This window comes from Leucoraja erinacea, chromosome 14, assembly GCF_028641065.1.
Source record: "Leucoraja erinacea ecotype New England chromosome 14, Leri_hhj_1, whole genome shotgun sequence".
Lineage (NCBI taxonomy): Eukaryota > Metazoa > Chordata > Chondrichthyes > Rajiformes > Rajidae > Leucoraja > Leucoraja erinaceus.
Window position 1 is genome coordinate 28,187,052 of NC_073390.1, and position 23,143 is coordinate 28,210,194.

At 45.0% G+C, this 23,143-nt stretch overlaps 1 protein-coding gene across 5 annotated transcripts in view; it reads left to right on the forward strand.

The window, feature by feature from the left end:
• The window catches only part of hdlbpa (high density lipoprotein binding protein a), an 82,122-nt gene that overhangs the window by 1,111 nt on the left and 57,868 nt on the right, over window positions 1-23,143 (forward strand). For 2 of the 5 annotated variants that reach the window (XM_055645947.1, XM_055645942.1), the window contains exon 1: window positions 20,383-20,483. The exons of 1 other annotated variant lie outside the window; for it this stretch is intronic. The gene's annotated coding sequence lies outside the window, so the exon portion shown is untranslated. Of the gene's footprint in view, window positions 1-20,381; window positions 20,484-23,143 lie in introns of those variants that run through there. 2 more of the 5 variants (XM_055645945.1, XM_055645944.1) reach the window with 2 other exon arrangements.

Here is a 23,143-nt window from a genome sequence, read left to right on the forward strand (position 1 = left end):
CCACTATCCAAGTCACCCTGCAACCTCATAGTATCCTCATCGCAGCTCACACTGCCACCTAGCTTTGTGTCATCTGTAAACTTGGAGATGTCATATTTAATTCCCTTGTCTAAATCGTTAATATATTAGCAATATTCTTGCTATTGAGGGAGTGCAGCGTAGGTTTACAAGGTTAATTCCCGGGATGGCGGGACTGTCATATGCCGAGAGAATGGAGCGGCTGGGCTTGTACACGCTGCTGTTTAAAAGGATGAGAGGCAATCTTATTGAAACGTATAAGATTGTTAAGGGTTTGGACACGCTAGAGGCAGGAAACATGTTCCCGGTGTTGGGGCAGTCCTGAACCAGGGGCCACAGTTTAAGAATAAGGGGTAAGCCATTTGGAACGGAGATGAGGAAACACTTTTTCTCACAGAGAATTGTGAGTCGGTGGAATTCTCTGCATCAGAGGGCAGTGGAGGCCGGTTCTCTGGATACTTTCAAGAGAGAGTTAGATAGGGCTCTTAAAGATAGCGGAGTCAGGGGATATGGGGAGAAGGCAGGAACGGGGTACTGATTGGGGATGATCAGCCATGATCACATTGAATGGCGGTGCTGGCTCGAAGGGCCGAATAGCCTACTCTTGCAATTATTGTCTATTGTCTATTATCTATATATTGTAAATAACTGTGGTCCCAGCACCAACCCTCCACTACTAGTCAATGCCTGCCATTCTGAAAAGGACACAATTATTCCTACTATTTGCTTCCTGTCTGCCAACCAGCCCATGTCAATACCCTACCCTCAATACCATGTGCTTTAATTTTGCAAACCAATCTCTTGTGTGGGACTTTGTCAAACGCTTTTTGAAAGTCCAGATACACCACGTCCACTGGCTCTCCCTTATCCATTCTACTTGTTACATCCTCAAAAAATGCCAGAAGATTAGTCAAGCATGATTATCCCTTCATAAATCCATGCTGACTTTGACTGATCCTGTCACTGCTTTCCAACATAAACTGCTGAATATTCTTTTGCTTTTTCTGGTTTTACTTCACATACACATCTAGTTAAAGGAACAGGGGAAAACGCATGCACTCCTTTTCTTCACATCACCCATGAGGATGTTCATGAAACTTAGCTAGAGTTCAGACGGATGAGGGGGTACCTCGTTGAAACTTATCGAATGGTGAAAGGCCTGGATAGAGTGCATGTGGAGAGGATTGATCCACTAGTGGAAGAGAAGGACCAGACACCATAGCCTCAGAAGAAAAAGACGCACCTTTAGAAAGGAGATGAGGCAGAATATCTTTAGTCGTAGAGTGGTGAATCTGTGGAATGAATTGCCACAGAAGGCTGTGGAATCCAAGTCAATGGATATTTTAAGGTGAAGCTTGACAGATTCATGATTAGTATGGGTGTCAGGGGTTATGGGGAGAAGGAAAGAGAATGGGATTGAGTGGGAAAGATAGATCAGCCCTGATTGAATGGCAGAGGAGACTCGATGGGCTGAATGGCCTAATTCTGCTCGTATTACTTGTGAAACTGACTGGAAGGATAATGGAAACTGGAGAGAGACGATAATACAAGAGGTGGTACTTTCATTTTTCAATTTTCAGGAAGCTGGCAAGGCTGGCATTTATTATCCACCCAATTGCCCTTGAATTTGTGTGATTTGCTCAGCTGGCAAATCATTTCATCGTGCATTTAAAAATAAAACAGGTTCTCAAGTCACATATAAACTAGGGGGTGACGAATGGTAAAAATGCCACAACTTCAACAAAACATGTAACGTTTCATCTCAACAATTCCAAATCTATCAACACATATAACAGTAACTGCTTTTCCAAATACACATTTACCCAAGAGAAAGCCAAAACAAAGTGATGAAAAGGACAGCAAAGCCCAAGGTGGTGAATTGTCTTCTTCATCGTTCTTCTGTAACTCACTTCATCTGGCTCCCCCTGAGCTAATCAATGATGTGACCGTTGTCCTTCAAAAGGTTGTACCTGTCTCTATCGCACCACATGACTGCTGCTCAAAGATGCCCAGTGCATCACACAGTAAGATTCATCAAAATGGTTGGTGGATTGTCTGAGAGTTCCATTTAGGATAAGTGAGGCACTTTTGGCATATTTAGAAGAATTGGGAGCCTTGTTTCAAATCAATGTCCAGGTATACAGTTATTGTTAAACACAGAAATTAACGGAAGCTAGAAGCTGCCGAGGTTTCCCTTTCAGATCTTTGGGCCAAATTAAAGATCACCCAATCCACACCATCATGAAAGCCTTCACACTGGACCCATGCACCAACATCTGACCCAAGCCATGATCACCCTTATCCCTCAACAACTCCATCCATAAAATCCTCTCTTAATTATCAACCATACACATCTTGGTTGTCAATTTCCTCATTCTTGATTGATGACTCCCCCCGCCACCCCCCTTTGTCAATTGATCATCCACCTGTTGCTGAATTCTGATCAACCCATCATCAACCCTTCTCATGCTGGACTTCGCCAGTTCCAAGAGAGTTCAGTTCAGGCAACAAACTACAAGTTAGGCTGAAGGAGCCTTATTTTTTTTATTTTAATTTTTAGAATTTGGGTGTGGCTCTCAAGACCAACAATTATTGCCCATCCCCAATTGTCCTTGGTAAAGAACTGCCTTCCCAAACACTACAATCCTTCTATAGATATTCTTCTGAGGATACCCCCACATTACTTTTGGACAGAACATTCCAGGATTTAGGCCTCGTAATGATGAAAGCCAATGATATATTTCCAAGTCAAGATGGTGCATGACCTGGAAGGGAACCTGCAAATGGTAATGTTCACCTGCATCTGCTGCCTATGCCCTTTTGGTGGGAGAAGTTTCAGTCATGTTTATTGTCACATGTACCGAGATACAGTAAAAAGCTTTTGATGCATGCTATCCAGTCACCAGAAAGACAACACACGATTACAATTGAGCCATTTACAGTGTATAGATACATGAAAAGGGAATAACGTTTAGTGCAAGTTAAAGCCAGCAAAGTGCGATCACGGATAGTCCAAGGGTCACCAATGAGGTAGAAACCCTCCACCAATGAGGTTCAGGACTCCTCTCTGGTGTGGTAGGATGATTCAGTTGCCTGATAACTGAGAAGAAACTGTCCCTGAATTTGAAGGTATGCGTTTTCACACTTCTATACCTTTTGCCTGTTGGGAGAGGGAAGAAGAGGCAGTGGCCAGGGTGCGACTCATCTTTGATTATGCTGCTGGCCTTGCCGAGGCAGCACGAGGTATAAATTGAGTCATTAGAAGGGAGGTTGGTTTGTGTGATAGTCTGGGATGTGTCCACAATTTGCTGCAACTTATTGTGGTCTTGGATGGAGCTATTCCTAAACCAAGCTGTGAAGCATCTTGATAAAATGCTTTCTATGGTGCATCTGTAGAAGTTGGTGAGAGTTGTTTGAGACATGCCAAACTTCCTAAGCCTTCTAAGGAAGTAGAGGTATTGATGTGCTTTCATGGTTGTTGCTTCAATATGGGTGGTCCAAGAGATATTGGGGTGATATTGACTCCTAGGAATTTGAAATTTTCAACCATCTCTACTTTGGTGCCGTCAATGCAAACTGGAATATGTGTACCGCTTCACTCCTTGAAGTCCATCACTATCTCCTTTGTCTTGCTGACAATGAGAGAAAGGTTGTTATTTCAAAACCAGGACACGAGAAATTGTATGTTTGAGAGTGCTGACAGTATTTTGGGACTGCAAGATTATTCAGTCAGTTGTGGATATAGCCTAGTCCATCACGCAGACTAGATTCCCCACCATTGATTCCATTTACACTTCAGGTTGCCTTGGGAAAGCAGCCAACATAATCAAAGATCCATCCATGTCATTCCACCTTCTACCCAGCACCATTGGGAAGAAGCTTGAAAGTATGCACTACCAGACTGAGAAACAGCTTCTTCTCCGCTGTACTCAGTCTTCTGAATGATCCTTCCATAACTAGGGTACCGTCCAATTCTCCTCTACCTCATTGCAGACATTGGACTTTGTCTCTGGAACTGTTGTGCTATAATATGGACAACTATATTCTGCACTCTTTATCTTTCCATTCGCTCTACTTATTGTACATGAGTTTGGTTTGATTGTATTACTCTACCAACTGCGCCACTACCTCTCAAAATGCAACAACTCGTACTTCAGGTATCTGCCATTTCTCCGCCCAAATTTCCAGCTGCCGATAGATTACTTTGAACAAAAATTTGAAAGTGCAGTTATTATCCTGTTGGGTCTAGGACAAGAAAAATTAAAAAACAAATAAAATTACAATAGGGATTGCCATCTGGTGGTTTGAAAGAGAATGCATTTTATAATCCAGTAAGAATTGCAGGTTTGACCTGGAAGAGATATGAAGTGTAAATTAGTACTTACGCTATTTAGAAATCTTGCTGAGGCTGTACTAGGAAAATGCCAATTAGTACAATAACTTTGGGACCTATTTGTGAATTCCATAATTCTATAATACCAGTTTAATTTTGTTTGAATATGCTTGTCTAAATTTAAATCTGCCTTCCTCATATATAGCAAAGAATTAAATCTTCTGATTTGTACTTGAAAATACACTTTCAAAAAACAATGAATGCACCAAGAGCAATGATATTTATTTATTATTGTTACGTGCACCATGATACAGTGAAAATATTTATTTTTCATTCTATCCAGGCAATTCTCACTTAGTTCATGAGAGTTCCGTCCAAATGGTTGATATCAGCGGGATAGGATCTGGTGGTGCATGCTTTCAGGATATTGGATTTTTGGCTGAAAGGAGAGGGGAGAGGAGAAAATGACCAGGGTGGTCCTTGATTAAGTGGGCTGCTTTCCCAATGCAGCATGCAGTGCAGATCTCCATCTGAGGATAGAGAGCCTGGTTTGCATCATGGACTGGGCTGCGTTCACAATTGTCTGAAAATTCTTGCGGAGTTGGGCAGAGCAGCTGCTATACCAAGTTACGATGCATATCAATAGAATGCTATCTGTGGTGTATCAGCAGAAATTGGTAAGAGTCATCGGTGCTGTTCCCCCAACTTGCGTGTGACCTCCCTCTGTCAATGGAGGAGGTCCAGGACAGACAGATCAGTATGGGAATGGGAAGGGAAGTTAAAGTGCTTAGTAACTGGGAAATCCAGTAGGCCTTGGCGGCCATTATCAGAGTTAAGCCACACACGTTCCATTTTGACCTTTCTGTCTTGGGCCTCTACTATTGCCAATAAGGCCACTCGCAAATTGGAAGTACAGCACCTCATATTTTGTTTGGCCGGCTTAACAACCCAATGGTACGAACATTGAATTCTCCAATTTTAGGTAACCTTTAAAAACACCTCCCTTCCCCTTCCCCTTCCCTTTCCCCTTCCCTTTCCCTTTCCCCACCGACACTTTCTTCTCTCCCTTACTTTCTTTCCCCCACTCCTATCTCCAATTTCCCCTTTCCCTTTCTTTCCCACAATTCCCCCCGCCCTTCCCACCACCCCCCCCCCCCCACCATCACCCCCCCCTTCCCACCATTCCCCCCCCCTCCCTTTCCCACCATTCCCCCCTTCCTTTCCCACCATTACCCCCTCCCTCCTTTTCTTCTATATTCTGACTCATCCCCATCAGTGATACGTCCCACAACAGTGGTGTCGTCAGCGAACTTGATACTGGAGATCACACTATGACCGGCCAGGCAGTCATGAGTATAGAGTGAGTACAGCAGGGGGCTGAGCACGCAGCCTTGAGGTGCTCCCGTGCTCCCGATTGTTATTGAGGCTGACACATTTCCACCAATACGAACAGAGGGTGTGAATGAGGAAGTCGAGGATCCAATTGCAGAGGGATGTGCAGAGACCCAGTTCTGCGAGTTTGGTAAACAGCTTGGAGGGGGTGATTGTATTAAATGCCGAGCTGTAATCAATGAATAACAGCCTGACATATGAGTTTTTGTTGTCCAAGTGGTCCAGAGCGGAGTGGAGGGCCAGCGAGATCGCATCCACCGTTGATCTGTTGTGGCGGTAAGCGAACTGCAGTGGGTCCAGGTTTTTGTCGAGGTAGGAGTTGATATGCGCCATGATCAACCTCTAAAAGCAATAGTGTCGATAGTAATTGAGGCATGTCACCTTACTCTTCTTGGGCATTGGTATAATTGATGCCCTTTTGAAGCAGGTGGGAACCTCGGACCTCAGATTTGAGAGGTTGAAAATGTCCGTAAAAACTCCAGCCAGTTGATCCGCACAGGTTTTTAGAACACGACCAGGTATACCATCAGGTCCAGGTGCTTTTCGAGGGTTCACCCCTCTGAAGGATTTTTTGATGTCGGCCTCTGTGACTGAGACTGAAATACCATCACAGAGAATGGGGGCTCGGGAACGCACATCGGTGTTCTCCCTATCAAAGCATGCATAAAACGCATTGAGCTCATCAGCGAGTGATGTTTCGCCGACATTCAAGCTGCTTCCTGGTTTCGCCTTATAGGAGGTGATTGTCCCGCCACAGCTGCCGAACATCTGTCTCATCCTCCAGCTTGGAGCAGAAGTCCCCTTTGGCCTTATTGATGGCCTTACCAAGGTCGTATCTGGACTTCTTGTAGACCACTGTATCATCAGATATGAATGCCCGGTGTCTGATCTTCAGAAGAGTGTGGATCTCAAAGTTCATCCAAGGTTTCTGATTGGGAAACACTCGGAAGGTTTTGGTTGGGATGCAGTTCTCCACACATTTCTTAATGAAGTCTGTAACGAATGAGGCGTATTTGTTCAAGTCCGTTGCCGAGTCCTTGAACATTGCCCAGTCTACAGACTCCAAACAGTCCTGTAGTTGTCCCTCTACTTTGTCTCATCATTGTTTGCTATCCAGCCCACTATGGTGGCAGAGAAACATAGAAAAATAGTTGCAGGAATAGGTTTTTTGGCCCTTCAAGCCATGGCTGATCATCTAAAATCAGTACTCCATTCCTGCTTTTTCCCTATATCTCTTGATTACTGTCGCCCTAAGAGCTAAATCTAACTCTCTCTTGAAAACATCCAGTGAATTGGCCTCCACAAATGTTTTCAGCTTGTTGTGAGGACAAATGAATAGGTCTGAAATGTGAAATGCAGAATCAGCCATATCCACTCACTTATATAGACACTTTGTTTTTTTTCTCTCTCTTGTAGTACACCTTGTAGCATTACCTTGCAAGAAGAAACAATGTTTCAGTTTTATCCTACAAACATTTAAAACAAATAATTTCTGTGATGTTGTTTAAAAAAAAACGATTTAATACCCATTTCTTATGGTCATCTGCACTGGGGTACAGTGAAAATATTTGTTTTGGCATGCTGTCCAACAGATCAGATATACTAAACATAAATACTATCAAATCAAATCAGTTATTTTCCTTAATTTCAAAAATAAACTTTATTCGTAATAAAAAATGAAAACAAAACAAAAACAGGACAAAAATCCTTCATACATTTTTAGTGTCATAGAAATATAGAAATTAGGTGCAGGAGTAGGCCATTCAGTCCTTCGAGCCTGCACCGCCATTCATTATGATCATGGCTTATCATCCAACTCAGTATCCCGTACCTGCCTTCTCTCCATACCCCCTGATCCCTTTAGCCACAAGGGCCACATCTAACTCCCTCTTAAATATAGTTAATGAACTGGCCTCAACTACCTTCTGTGGCAGAGAATTCCAGAAATTCACCACTCTCTGTGTGAAAAATGTTTTTTTTATCTCGGTCCTAAAAGATTTCCCCCTTATCCTTAAACTGTGACCCCTTGTTCGGGACTTCCCCAACATCGGGAACAATCTTCCTGCATCTAGCCTGTCCAACCCCTTAAGAATTTTGTAAGTTTCTATAAGATCCCCCTCAATCTTCTAAATTCTAACGAGTACAAGCCAAGTCTATCCAGTCTTTCTTCATATGAAAGTCCTGACATCCCAGGAATCAGTCTGGTGAACCTTCTCTGTACTCCCTCTATGGCAAGAATGGCTTTCCTCAGATTAGGAGACCAGAACTGTACGCAATACTCCAGGTGTGGTCTCACCAAGACCATGTACAACGTCAGTAGAATCTCCCTGCTCCTATACTCAAATCCTTTTGCTATGAATGCTAACATACCATTCGCTTTCTTCACTGCCTGCTGCACCTGCATGCCTACTTTCAATGACTGGTGTACCATGACACCCAGGTCTCGTTGCATCTCCCCTTTTCCTAATCGGCCACCATTCAGATAATAGTCTACTTTCCTGTTTTTGCCACCAAAGTGGATAACCTCAAATTTATCCACATTTTACTACATCTGCCATGCATTTGCCCACTCACCCAGCCTATCCAAGTCACCTTGCAGCCTCCTAGCATCCCACTCACAGCTAACACTGCCCCCCAGCTTCATGTCATCCGCAAACTTGGAGATGTTGCATTCAATTCCCTCGTCCAAGTCATTAATATATTGTAAATAGCTGGGGTCCCAGCACTGAGCCTTGCGGTACCCCACTAGTCACTGCCTGCCATGCTGAAAAGGACCCGTTTACTCCTACTCTTTGTCTACACATTCAATAGTGTCATAGAGTCATACAGTCATAGAATGATACAGCGTGGAAACAGGCTCTTCAGCCCAACTCGCCCACACCGTCCAACAATGTCCCAGCTACCCTGGTCCCACTTGCCTGCACTTGGTTAATAACCCTCCAAACCTGTCCTATCCATGTACCTGTCCAACTATTTCTTAAACGATGGGATTGTCTCAGCCTCAACTACCTCCTCTGGCAGTTTGTTCCATACACCCACCACCCTCTGTGTGAAAAAGTTACCCCCCCGGATTCCTATTAAATAGGTATGTTACAAAACCTACCTGAATCGTGGCTGAGCATCTGCCCTACCCCGTGTGTGCGATTTTGGCGCTGTTTAGAGGGGGCGGGATTAAAACGCGATTTTTACTAGGCTGTTGCAATCGAAAATGTTCAGCCTAGTAAATCATTAACGGAAAATCGCTGAAAGACCCCGTCGCAAAAGGTATTATTAGTTTTTATGGCCTTGTATAATAGTTATAGTAGTTTAAAAATCACTCTCTAAACTCGCAACCTCTCGCAGCCCCAGGGTTTTATAAAGCAAACAATTAAAGGTATGTACCTTATTTTTACATTAAATGGGGCTTCTTAAGAACCCTGTATATAAAGTTTTCTATAGCGAGTAGTTCATTTTGGGCTCTTTATATCCCGCAGTATTTTTCTGGGCATTTGAGGGCACAAATCCACTGCAATGTGAACGTTCTAAACCAGCGCGTTCACAGGAACCCACTAGAAAGCTGATTTAAATTGACTTTAATTTACAGCAATTGAACACTAAATTCCTTCCATTTGGCCTATAAATTGATGTAAATGAGATTTAAAAATCATGTTTTATTGTGAATTATTTGTGAATATTATTTGGACACTTGGGCTATTTAAAAATGTTAATCATTTATTAAGAAATGGATAGATGTTTAGATCTAGTAATTGAAGTTTGAAATTAGCTGCAATTGGGTCATCTAAGTAAGATTATTTTATATTTGTTTCAGAATGCTTCAATCTATGATAACTGAAAGTTTCATTCAGTTCTCTTAATTTTTAAGAAGGTTATGGGCTTTTGACTGTCCACGATCACAGCTTTTTTGTTATGTCCATAGAAAATCAATAGGGAACAAGATGCTAATTTCCGAGTATGAAAATGGCCATAACTTTTTTATTACTTGAGATATGAAAGTGAATTAGGTGTCAAATTAAACTTATTGTTATGCTTTATCTGATGGGATAAATTGCAGATTTGATTTTTTAAATCTTAAAATTTTGTAACATTGCTATATTAAATCTTTTCCCCTTCACCTTGAATCTATGTCCTCTGTGTCATAGTAGTGTTTACATTTGTCTTTATGGCGAGTGGATCTAGAATCACTGCAATGCATGTTTTTCTCACAGTGCTGTCATATTACTTTAGCTATTACAGGTTGAGGTGACTTACAGAATATAATTCTCCCATTGTCTTAATGACAATTTAATTTAAATGGTAATGGACGTCGAAGTTTCTGCCAATCAACCTTTGCCATTGAGGTTATCAGAGTTAATTGTTGTTGGAGAGGAACTAATTCAGACTGGTGCCCACTAGCCATTTCAACTTCATGGTAGAATCATAGCTACTTAATAGTAATAGAAGGAGCAGCGAGTCAGCCTACATTGCAAAAAAGTGAGTTAATTTGTTTATTAAGGATTATGGTATTCAGATTCAGATTCAATTTTAATTGTCATTGTCAGTGTACAGTACAGAGACAATGAAATGCATTTAGCATCTCCCTTGAAGAGCGACATAGCAAACGATTTGAATAAAAAATAAATAATAAGTGTCCGGGGGGGGGGGGGGGTGATTGGCAGTCACCGAGGTACATTGTTTAGTAGAGTGACAGCCGCCGGAAAGAAGCTGTTCCTCGACCTGCTGGTTCGGCAACGGAGAGACCTGTAGCGCCTCCCGGATGGTAGGAGGGTAAACAGTCCATGGTTGGGGTGAGAGCAGTCCTTGGCGATGCTGAGCGCCCTCCGCAGACAGCGCTTGCTTTGGACAGACTCAATGGAGGGGAGCGTGGAACCGGTGATGCGTTGGGCAATTTTCACCACCCTCTGTAGTGCCTTCCGGTCGGAGACAGAGCAGTTGCCATACCATACTGTGATGCAGTTGGTAAGGATGCTCTCGATGGTGCAGCGGTAGAAGTTCACCAGGATCTGAGGAGACAGATGGACCTTCTTCAGTCTCCTCAGGAAGAAGAGACGCTGATGAGCCTTCTTGATCAGAGTAGAGGTATTGTGGGTCCAAGAGAGGTCATCGGAGATGTTGACTCCCAGGAACCTGAAGCTAGAAACACGTTCTACCTCCGTCCCGTTAATGTGGATGGGGGTGTGCGTGCCACCTCTGGACTTCCTGAAGTCTACAATGAGCTCCTTGGTCTTCTTGGAGTTAAGGGCCAGGTTGTTGTCAGCACACCATGCTGCTAAGTGCTGGACCTCCTCCCTGTAGGCCAGCTCATCGTTGTTGCTGATGAGGCCAATCACCGTTGTATCATCTGCATACTTGATGATGGTGTTAGTACCATGTACAGGTGTGCAGTCATAGGTGAAGAGGGAGTAGAGGAGGGGGCTCAGCTCACAGCCCTGAGGAACGCCGGTGTTCAGGGTGAGGGTTAAAGAGGTGTGCTTGTCTAACCTCACAGACTGGGGTCTGTTGGTTAGAAAGTCCAGTATCCAGTTGCAGAGGGAGGGGTCGATGCCCAGGTTACCGAGTTTGGTGATCAGTTTTGATGGAATAATGGTGTTGAATGCTGAGCTGTAATCGATGAACAGCATTCTTACATAAGTGTCTCTGTTGTCAAGGTGGGAGAGGGAAAGTGAAGTGCCGTTGAGATGGCATCCTCCGTACTCCTGTTCTTGCGGTAGGCAAACTGATAGGGATCCAGTGTGGGGGGGGTAGGCAGCTTTTGAGGTGTGCCAGGACCAGCCTCTCGAAGCACTTGGTGATGATGGGGGTAAGTGCAACTGGGCGGAAGTCGTTGAGGCTTGCCGCAGTGGAGTGTTTTGGCACTGGCATGATGGAGGTGGCTTTAAGGCAAGTGGGGACAACTGCTTGGGCAAGTGACAGGTTGAAGATGTCAGTCCAGACGTCTGTCAGCTGCGCAGCACAGGCACTGAGCACGCGCCCGGGGATGCCGTCAGGGCCAGCAGCCTTACGTGCATTAGTCCTACTCAGTGCCACGTACACGTCGTAGGGGGTGAGTGTGAGGGGTTGGTGATCGGCAGGTAGCACAGCCTTGATGGCTGTCTCTAGATTGTCCCTGTCGATGCGGCCATAGAAGTGGTTAAGCTCCTCAAGGAAGGAGGCGTCGCTGGATGTGGGGGTGATGTTGGAGGGTCTGTAGTCCGTGATGGCCTGGATGCCTTGCCACATGCGTCGGGGGTCGGAGTTGTTGAAGTGCTCCTCAATCCTGAGCTTATGGCAGTGCTTGGCCTTCCTGATGCCCCTCTTCAGGTTAGCCCTGGATGAACTGTAGGCTCGAGCATCGCCTGACCTGAAAGCGGTGTCCCGTGCTTTCAGCAGTAGCCTGACCTCGCTGTTCATCCATGGCTTCTGATTCGGGTATATGGTCACCTGTTTGAGGGAGGTGACACTATTGATGGTGGAGTTTATAAAGTCCAGAACAGAGGATGTATAGGAATCAATGTCCGTGTGAGAGTCAAGGGTGGCCTGGGCTGCAAACGCCTTCCAGTCAGTGTTTCCAAAACACTGCTGAAGTGTGAAGTCCGCTTCCTCTGACCAGACTTTAACTGTCCTTACAGTTGGTTTAACCCGTCTGATGAGTGGGGAGTACTTAGGGAGCAGGAACAATGAGACGTGATCAGACTGACCAAGGTGGGGGAGGGGATGGCTTTGTAAGCTTCAGCCATGTTGGTGTAGACTTTGTCCAGTGTCTTGTCTACTCTAGTGGGGAAGGATACATGTTGGTGGAATTTGGGGAGTACAGTCTTCAGGTTGGAGTGATTGAAGTCACCCGCAACAATGGAGGCTGCCTCGGGGTTGTGAGTCTGTTGTTTGCTAATGGCAGTATGCAGCTCTTTCATTGCAAGCTTGGCATTAGCATCAGGAGGGATGTAGGCTGCAGTCACAACAGTGGAGGTGAACTCTCTGGGCAGATAGAACGGTCTGCATCTAACCAAGAGGAATTCAAGGTTAGCTGAGCAGTGACTCTCGATGATGGTGGAGTCCGTGCACCATGCTTTGTTTACATAAATGCACAGACCACCCCCCCCTCTGGTCTTACCAGAGTCTGATGTCCTGTCCGCTCGGAGTAAATGACGCCCCGATAGCTGGATGGCGCTGTCAGGAACGTCAGTGTTGAGCCAAGTTTCAGTGAAGATCAAGATGTTGCAGTCCTTGATCCGGTTGTGGGAGGTGATCCTTAGCCGGAGCTCGTCACTGGGCAGGCCAGCATTTATTGCCCATGTCTAATTGCCCGTAAGAAGGTACCTCTCTGTTCCACCTTATGAAAGTGTATCCACGTTGCTGTTGGAAAGGGAGTTACCATGTTGAGGCTCAGCGACCAAAAACGACCACCAAAATATTCCCAAGTCCAAATAATTGTCAATATTAAGGGCAACTTGTTGGTGGAGATGTTTCTGTTTGTCTGCTGCCATTGTCCTTCTTAGTGATAAAATATGTGAATTTGGGAAGTGCTGTTGGAGTAACCTAGGCTAACAATTGTGCATTTTGTGCAATTGTGCATTTTGCAGAGGGCTTGATGTAGGTACAATGCATCTGTGGTATTTCGGATGTCAATCAAATGACCTCTTCTGTCACCTCTCCACCTCCCTCTTCTCTCCCTATTCCCTTTCTCTCCACTCCCTCCCTTCCCTTTCAGTTCAACTGCAGTTTCCCTCTTCATCCTGCAATCCCCTCCCACTCTTTCCACCTTCCCCATCACATGGCCTTCCCTCCCCTTCTCCTTTTCCCCATCTCGCTATTATCCATCCTTTCCATCCCTCATTCCCACCCTCCCCTCCTTCACATTCGCCCCACTCTCCCCAGCCTTTCTCATCCCTCATCACTCTACCTCCCATATTTCTCACATTGCCCCCCTCTTTCACCTCCCCTTGAGGTGAAATCTTCTGGAATTTTGAGAATATACCATGTAGAATGGATAAGGAAGAGCCCGTGGATGTGATGTATCTGGACCTTCAAAAAGCCTTTGAAGAGGTCCCACACAAGAGATAAGTGTGCAAAAGTAGAGCACGGTATTGGGGGTGGGGTATTGACATGAATAGAGAACTGGTTGGCAGACAGGAAGCAAAGAGTAGGAATTAACGGGTCCTTTTCAGAATGGCAGGCAGTGACAAGCGGGGTGCCGCAAGGCTCATTGCTGGGACCCCAAGGGCTCGCAACCTGGGGTAAATTTATGGGTACATTTCGCCTACCAAGGGGTAAATGTATTGATTCTGGATTTGTACATATTTGTTGTCATTGACTGACTGTGTTTGGTCCTGTTCATCATTAGTTGTTCATAAATAAGTGAAATAACATTGTTATGTGCTATTAAAGTTGCCAGGGGTAAACGGGACTAAAAAGGTTGGGAATCCCTGATTCAGATGAAGGAATTAAATGTAACATCTCCATGTTTGTGGATGACACAGAGCTGGGTGGTAGTGTGAGCTGTGAGGAGGATGCTATGAGGCTGCAGGGTGACTTGGATAGGTTGGGTGAGTGGGCAGATGCATGGCAGATGCAGTCTAATGTGGATAAATGTGAGGTTATCCACTTTGGTGGCTAGAACAAGAAGGCAGATTTCTATCTGAATGGCGTCAGATTAGGAAAAGGGTAGGTGCAAGGATACCTGGGTGTGTGCTTGTACATCAGTCACTGAAAGTAAGAATGCAGGTAGAGAACGCAGTGAATAAAGCAAATGGCATGTTGGCCTTCATAGTGAGAAGATTTGAGGATAGGAGCAAGGAGGCCCTACTGCAATTGTACAGGGCCCTGGTGAGACTACACCTAGAGTATTGAGTGTAATTTTGGTCTCCTGATTTGAGGAAGGATATTATTGCTATTGAGGGAGTGCAGCGTAGGTTCACCAGGTTAATTCCCGGGATGGCGGGACTGACACATGATGAAAGAATGGATCGACTGGGCTTATATTCATTGGAATTTAGAAGGATGAGAGGGTATCTTATAGAAACATATACCATTCTTAAGGGATAGGACAGGATAGATGTAGGAAACATTTCCTGATGTTGGGGGAGTCCAGAACTAGGGGTCACAGTTTAAGAATAAGGGGTAAGTCATTTGGGACTGAGATGAGGAAAAACTTCTTCTCCCAGAGAATTGTGTATCTGTGGAATTATTTGCCATAGAAGGCAGTGGAGGCCAATTCACTGGATGTTTTCAAGATAGTTAGATATAGCGTTTAGGGCTAACGGAATCAAGGGATATGGGGAGAAAGCAGGAACAGGGTACGGATTTAAGATGATCAGTCCATGAATGGCGGTGTTGGCTCGAAGGGCCGATTGGCCTACTCCTGCACCTATTTACTCTGTTTCTATGTTTCCCCCTTCTCCTCTTTCATCCTTGCCCTCCCACACCCCTCTACCCTTCCCTAGTTCCTCCATCAATCTTCTCACATATCTGCCTTGCTCCTTCATTACGCAGTTCTCCTTCATCCCCTCCCCCAAACCTTCATCTCTACTCCTCTGCTGCATCCTATTCCAATCTTTCTCCTACAAATCCTCCCACTTCCTCACCTCCTTGCCCCTCTGCCCCTTATCCTCTCTCTCCTTCAGCCCCTTCCACTTCTCATCTTCACAATCTCGTTCCTTCCCAGCCTCCCCACTAGAGACCACCTCATACACTACCATGGATTTAGATCTAATTGTATTTTGCAATATCTACAGTATATATATATACCACTTCCTGTTGTTCTGTATATTGATTTTAGAAAAAGGGTGCCACTTACGGCTGTGATTTTTGGCCAACTTTGAGTAAGTTGGCCAAAAATCACAGCTGTAAGTGGCACCCTTTTTCTAAAATCAATATACAGAACAACAGGAAGTGGTATATATATATATATACTGTAGATATTGCAAAATACAATTAGATCTAAATCCATGGTAGTGTATGAGGTGGTCCCTAGTGGGGAGGCTGGGAAGGAACGAGATTGTGTCCCCCTCCGCTGTGCAGGACAAGAGGATTTTTCCCATCGATGATAAATAAAAGAGTTATTAGTGTTTAAAAAGTGTGGAGATTCTCTCTCCTGAAGGCCATGCCCCTTCCAGAGGGACTATAAAACCCGTAAGTGTTGAGTGCCTCAGTCAGTCTCTGCAAGATGGGGGAGCGAGAGGGATCATATCTCTCAGTCTGAGCTGTGAATAACACTGAACACATGTCTATTAAAATGTGAGTGGTTTTATTGACCTGTCAGTGCCCTTAATGTGTTTTGAAAATATAGTTTGGAAATGCTAAAGCTGTGTTGCCTTTGGTTTGGAAATGCTAAAGCTGTGTTGCCTTTGGTTTGGAAATGCCAAAGCTGTGTTGCCTTTGGTTTGGAAATGCTAAAGCTGTGTTGCCTAATTAAAGTTGGCTTGACTAATTAAAGTTGCCTTGCCTAATTAAAGTTGCCTTGCGTAATTAAAGTTGCCTTGCCTTCTATATAATTAAAAGTCTAATCTTGACCACTTTCTGTTTGCGCTTTATATTGATTTTAGAAAAAACGCTACCACGTATGGCTGTGCTTTTTGGCCATCTTACTCAGAGTACCCCTCCGCTCATCAGGTGCCAAGGATATTTCCCATCGATGAAACATAAAAGAGTTATTAGTGTTTAAAAAATGTTGAGATTCTCTCTCCTGTGAATCACGTCTTGAAGGCCACGCCCCTTCTGGTGGGAGGGGGGAGGGACTATAAACCCCAGAAGTGTGGGCGTGGCTCAGTCTCTGCAAGATGGAGGAGGGAGAGGTCACAACTGGCTGTCTTTAGTGGCCTTGCACCCTGCTTGAAATGGTATGGAACTTGAATTTGGTGGCCTTGCACCTTGCTTGAAATGGTATGAAAGTGCACTTGTATTTGGTGGCCTTGCACCCTGCTTGAAATGGAATTTCAAGGAATAGTCGTGAGTCAACTGCCAGCCCACCAGCCGTGAGTGAGTGAGTGAGCTGCCAACACAACAGGCTTGAGTGACTGAGCCGCCAGCCCAAGAATCCATTTGGCCCACAACGTCCATACTAGCTCTCTGGAAACCAGTCCTTTCAGCGCACAATACCCATACTAGCGCTCCAGAAAGCCCCCCCACCCCCCCCGGCCACCAATATTGGAATTGGTGGAGAGGTGGAATATTGCGTTGGGGGATCAGCCCTCCCGTGTGATGCTGGAACCCAACGGGTCCCCCTTACTCTAATGTCTTCTATTTGCACAGCCTTTTGATTTTTCATTGTTTTGTTCAATTTACGTGCGTTTTTAAAAATAATTCATGCATATTTTATGTTTTGCATGTGTTCTGTGCTTGTGATGCTGCTGCAAGATTTTTATTGTACTGTACCTATATCTCAATATACTTGTGTATATAACAATACACGACTTAACGCTCCCCTTTCCCCCCCACTCTCGTCCCCTCCATCGTTCCCCCACTTTACCCTCTCATCTCTCCTCATACTTTCCCCTCCCATCTCTCCTCACATTTTCTACTCTCATTTCCCCTCACACCAATTTCCCTCATCTGCCTTCCTCACGCTCCTCCCTTTGCGACTCGCATTCCCTTATTTCCTCGACCCTCATTTTCTGCCCCCACTCGCACTCCCTTCATCTCGTCTCCCCATATCCCCCCCCTTAACTCGATCCCATTCCAATGACTTTATTTCCATTTCCCTATTGTCCCATCGCAGTCCCCTCACCTGCCTTCCCCATCCTGCTCATCTTCCCATCCCCCTCATCTCACTTCTCCATCTAAGAGAGCCAAGAGTGTTTAATTGTCAAGAGGTTTAACTGTCACATGTACCAAACATAGAACAAAATTCTTACTTCCAATGGCCAGAAAGTTAAATACTTGCAGATAATGTATAATAGACAAAAACAATTAAATAAATTATAAGCCACAACCCTAGTGTAAAAGCCTTACTGTCCTTAGTGCAAACAAAGACAGTTCAGCCCGGAAAAGTTCATGTTTGAAGTTAGCGTTTTGTTCAAGAACCTGATGGTTGTTGGGAAGAAGCTATTCTTGAACACAATTTTCAGACTGCTGTAGCTTCTTCCTAATGGTAGAAGGGAAATGAGAGCATAGCCAGGGTGATGTGCATCTTTGAAGATATTTGCTGCCTTTTTGAAGCAGCGCCTACTACAGATCCCTTCGATGGTGGGGAGTCAGTACCTGTTATGGACTGGGCAGGTTACACAGAAAAGCTGGAGAAACTCAGCGGGTGCAGCAGCATCTATGGAGCGAAGGAAATAGGCAACGTTTCGGGCCGAAACCCTTCTTCAGGAGTGGGCATGGGCAGTGTCTGCTATTCTCTGATCAGAACTGGGCACTGTCCATAACCAGGGGCCACTGTTTAAGAATGAGGGATAAGCCATTTAGAATGGATATGAGGAAACACTTTTTCACACAGAGAGTTGTGAGTCTGTGGAATTCAGTCTGATGGAGGCCAGTTCTCTGGATACTTTAGGAGAGAGCTAGATAGGGCTGTTAAAGATAGCAGAGTCAGGGGATATGGGGAGAAGGCAGAAATGGGGTACTAATTGGGAAGATCAGCCATGATCACTTTGAATGGCGGTGCTGGCTCAAAGGGCCGAATGGCCTACTCCTGCACCTATTGTCCATTGATACTTACTTTGTTCCTGGGTGATCGAGTTGCTGAAACAGGCGGTGATCCAACCAGTCTGTTCATATGCCCCCTACTATACATCTCTAGAAGTTCAAGAGAGTATTCTTCAGCATCCAAATAACGTCAATCTTCTAAGGAAATAGAGGTGTTGATTGGCTTTTTTGTGTGTTTACAACAGTATGGTTAGTCCAGAAGAGATCTTCAGAGGTATGCATGCCCAGGAACATGAAGCTGTTGACCTTCTCCACTTTCAACCCATTGAAGAAGGCAGATTGTAGGAAGGAACTGCAGATGCTGGTGTAAACCAAAGATAGGCACAAAATGCTGGAGTAACTCAGCGGGTCAGGTAGCATCTCTGGATAGAAGGAATGGGTGACTTTTCGGGTCGAGACCCTTCTTCAGACTTAGTCGGGGGAGAGGGAGATACAGAGATGAGGAGATGTAAGGTGTGAAAATGGGTTAATGGATCCACAGCTTTCCCCTTCTAAAGTCAACAATCAGATCATTAGTTCACCCTCATTAAGGATCTTCTGATGTTGACCTGCAACCGAGATTAGAATGCCATCGTACACTATGGGGGGGCCGAGAAGGCATATTGATCCTCTCTGTATTGAAGCAAGCATAGAAAGCAATGAGTTCATCTGGAAGTGAACGTTTGACACATCCTCCAATTTAGAGCAAAATCTGCTCTTTGTATTTCTGATGGCCTCATCGAGGTCGTACCTGGACTTCCTATATGAACTTGCATTGCCTGATTTAAATACACACAGGCAGGTGGGTCTAATGTCGATGGGGCACCTTAGTCGGCAAGGGTAAATTGAGCCAAAGGGCGTGTTTCCATGCTGTATGATTCCTCAGTACATTTGAAAATCTCCTGGTTCATCTACGGTTCCTGGTTAGGCTACACTCAGTGGGTTTTGGTGGGGATACACTCCTCCATATGTTTCCTTTTGATATTGGTAACAACAATGGTGTATTTGTTCATTCAAGTCTGTTGCCATTCCCTCAGTTCCCTTTCCCATTCCCTCTTCCCCTCCCCTTCTCCTCATGTATTCATCCCCACTCACCACCAATTGTCCCCATCCCCTCTAACGTCCTCCCCTCATATTACTCCCCTCACCCTCTTCTCCCATCCCATTCTCTCCCTTCATCTCCCATCCTCACCACCTTATTCCCCATCCTCCCTCCATTAGTTTCCTCCATGTGCTTTGGTTTCCTCCCATATTCCAAATACGTGTTGACTTGCAGGTTAATTCGCCTCTAAATTTCCCCAGATGTGTAATGAATGGGTGAGAAAGTGGGAATAAATTTATTTACTTTATTTTAGGGATACAGCATGGAAACAAGAGTCTCGACTGGAAACGTCATTCATCCCTTCTCTCTAGAGATGCTGCCTGTCCCGCTGAGTTACTCCAGCTGTTTGTGTCTATCTTCGGTTTAAACCCGCATCTGCAATTCCTTATGTGTAAGAAGGAACTGCAGATGCTGGTTTAAACCGAAGATAGACCCAAAAAGCTAGATTTTTTTTCTCCAGAGAAGCTGCCTGTCCCGCTGAGTTACTCCAGCTTTTTGTGTCTATCTGCAATTCCTTCCCACTCGTGGAAACAGGTTCCATGGCCGACCAAAACTTAAGCTTAAAAACCCGTTTCTATGCTGTATCCTTAAAATAAAGTAAATCCCCCATAACCAAGTAAATCGCCCCTTTCACTCTCTCCTTCCTGCATGCTTTGCCTTTTCCTCATCCTCTCCATCTACACTTCCTACCACCACATATCTCTGTTCCACATCCATCCCTTTCCAATATCCTTTCCTTTGCTCAATCTTAGCTCCAACGCCTTCTATCCCTTCTTTTTCCCATTCACTGTCTTTTCTACTTCTTCATTTTTCCCCTCCCGCATTCCTCCATCTCCCACTCCTCCTCCTCCTCCCAACTGCTCCCCACCTCCCCCCCCCCCCCCCCCCCCCCGCCCGCTCCTCTCCCTCACGCCCCCACGCTGACGTCTCGACCTGTGATTGGGGCCCGGGCCCGGCTATAAGCGGCCGCCCTGCGGCTCCCCTCACTCTGGAGTTCAGGAGCTTCTCCATCAGAGAGGGCTACGAGGACACCGTGATACGGTGAGTGCTGGAGGAGGGGGTCAAGTCAGACCCAGCCGCCAGACTAGGCCGAGGACAGAGAGCCGGTGTCACCGCACCGACCATCCGACAACTGACGAGCAGGTGGCTGCTCGGGCCTCACAGTCGCGGCCGGCCGGCCTGTGCGTTGCCAATGGCGAGGTGGGCCGCAGGCTAGGCTGGCCAGGCCGGGCCGCGGTGGGTGGCAGGCCTGGGTGCGAAGGCGGGCGGCTCAGCCCGGCCCAGGTGGCGGGGAGGAGGCGGCGGGGCGGCGGGGCGGTCTCGGCCGGAGCGGAGCCGCTGCTCCATTTTTTTTTCCGCTGCGCGAGAGCCGCTGGGATAAGGGCTACGTGTCAGCACTGCGCAGGCGCACAAACTCTGCAAAGTTTCCCCAAAGTTTTTGCATAAAGTTTTATTTTCTCGCCTTGCTTCCAAAAATACCCACCACAATGCCACTGTGGCAGGACCTGTTGCCTTTTTTTGCCTGTCTGTTCGACTTGTGGTTTAGGTAATTGAAGTGTGCTGAAATGCTGGTGTTTTCAGTTTTTGCTGAAACAAAGGTGATTATGCAATGGATTTTGCTACGTGGAATAATTCTGAGCAGGTCTGGGATATAAATGTCTGAGCGCCCTGTAATCTTCATCCAAATCCCCTGTCCCTTTTTGTTTAACATTCGTGTTATTTTTTTTAATTTTTGCTATTTTTCGGATTTTCTTTCCTCCCCCATATTTTGTTTTTCTTTTCTGTGTGTGTGTCTCGATTTATCTGGTGACGTTGTCACTTTCTGAAGCTGTTCATGGGATGGGCTCTGAAAGGACAAATCTGCTTATTTTTAAACTTTCAAACGTATTGCCTTTTTGTCTGGCGTTGTTTTTTTAAATTTGTGATGTATAATCTTTGTAAAGATGTTAATTAAGCAAACTGGATTTGCTGAGTTGGCAGTGGTAGTGTTCAGACCAGCTTAGTCATTTTTTTCCTTTGCAAAGTGTGTCATTCGATTTAAGTAAATATTCATTTGGTAAATCTATCACTTTTTCAATTTGTTCTTGGAAGGGTCTGTACCCAGTTTTTGCTTTGAGCATCCAGTTATTTGTATTAGCTAAATTGACTTTGTCACCAATTGAATGTATATGTGGCACCATAACGTTTGTTTCCAGCCGATTTGACCTTGCTGCCTGCATGTTTGAACCGGCTGTCTTTTTAAAACTCAATCTACAAATTGGTATGGAATTATTTTTTGAGTAAAATTTAATTGATTTTTTTAATTTTCTCAAGTTAATTGTGACATTTTCCTGTGTTTGAGAATGATGACTAAACTCTTTTTAAACGTATGTAGATCCTGGGTCATGAATAAAACTTGAATTAACGAACACTGTGCCAGCTTGTATGTAATTAAAGTTACCTATTTGCGTTTCTACATATGTGTGTAATAGATTTTGACCTGAAACCTTGCCTGTCCATTTCCCTCCACAGGTGCTTCATGACCTGCTGAGTTCCCCCAGCACTATTCTGCATGTCATATCTTGCATGCTGCATTTTGCTCAGCTAGCCCGTTATCTGTTAAATATATGAATTCAATGTTTTGCTTTCAAAACCACAATCAATACAAACAGCTGTAATTCTCTGAGATGGGAACTTGCAGAACATTGCAATTTTTTTTTTACACAATTGCTTTGACATTGGTCCATTTATTAATCTGGAAAATTTTCAGGGGTAGTATCTGAACTGTTATGATTAAAGGCCTAATGAGAAATTTATGAAATTGTTTAGTATTTTTTCATTGCATTGTAATAAGAATTCTTTGAACCTTCTAAATGCCAGATGTCAGCATCGAGTGGTTCTTTGGGATTATCTGTATTCCAAACAAGCCACCACCTCCCACTTGATTGTAAATACTTTCCTCTTTCCCCACAGTCGCTCTTCAACCCCCCCCCCCCCCCCCCCCCCCCCCCCCCCCCATCCCTGTCTGTTTGACCTCTGTATTTAGCTGTGCTATTTGCCTTGATCTCCATCTGTTAGCCAGTTCAGCATTCTAAGATCATAACAACACCAGGGGAGGGAGTGGGTGCAGGCAATGTATCCTCATGGGCCATTCCATAAGGACATGGCTAATCTGATTTTGAGTAGGAAGGAACTACAGATGCTGGTTTACACCGAAGGTAGACACAAGATGCTGAGTAACTCAGTGGGACAGGCACTGAAATGTCACGCACTCCTTCTCTCCAGAGATACTGTCTGTCCTGCTGAGTTACTCCAGTATTCTGTGTCTTTAATCTGATCTTGATCTCGGTTCCACTTTTATGCACAAGGACACTAAGTGCTGGAGTAACTCAGCGGATCAGACAGCATTCCCGGAGAACATGGATGGGCAATGTTTTGGATTGAGACTCCTTAGATTGATTGTGGGGGGCAGGGGTGAGTGGACAGAAGAACTCTATGTTCATGCCATTGGGTTGCAAGATACCCAAGCCAGAATGTGATGTGCTGTTCCTCCAGTTTGTGTGTGGCCTCACTCTGGCTATGAAGGAGGCCCAGAACAAAAAAGGGAATGGGCAGGGGATTTTAAATGGTTAGCAACTGGGTGTTTCCCCACTTTTATACTTGTTTTCATAACCCTCCATTTTCCCTTGCAGCCCACAAATTTAGCTGCCATGGCCTGCACA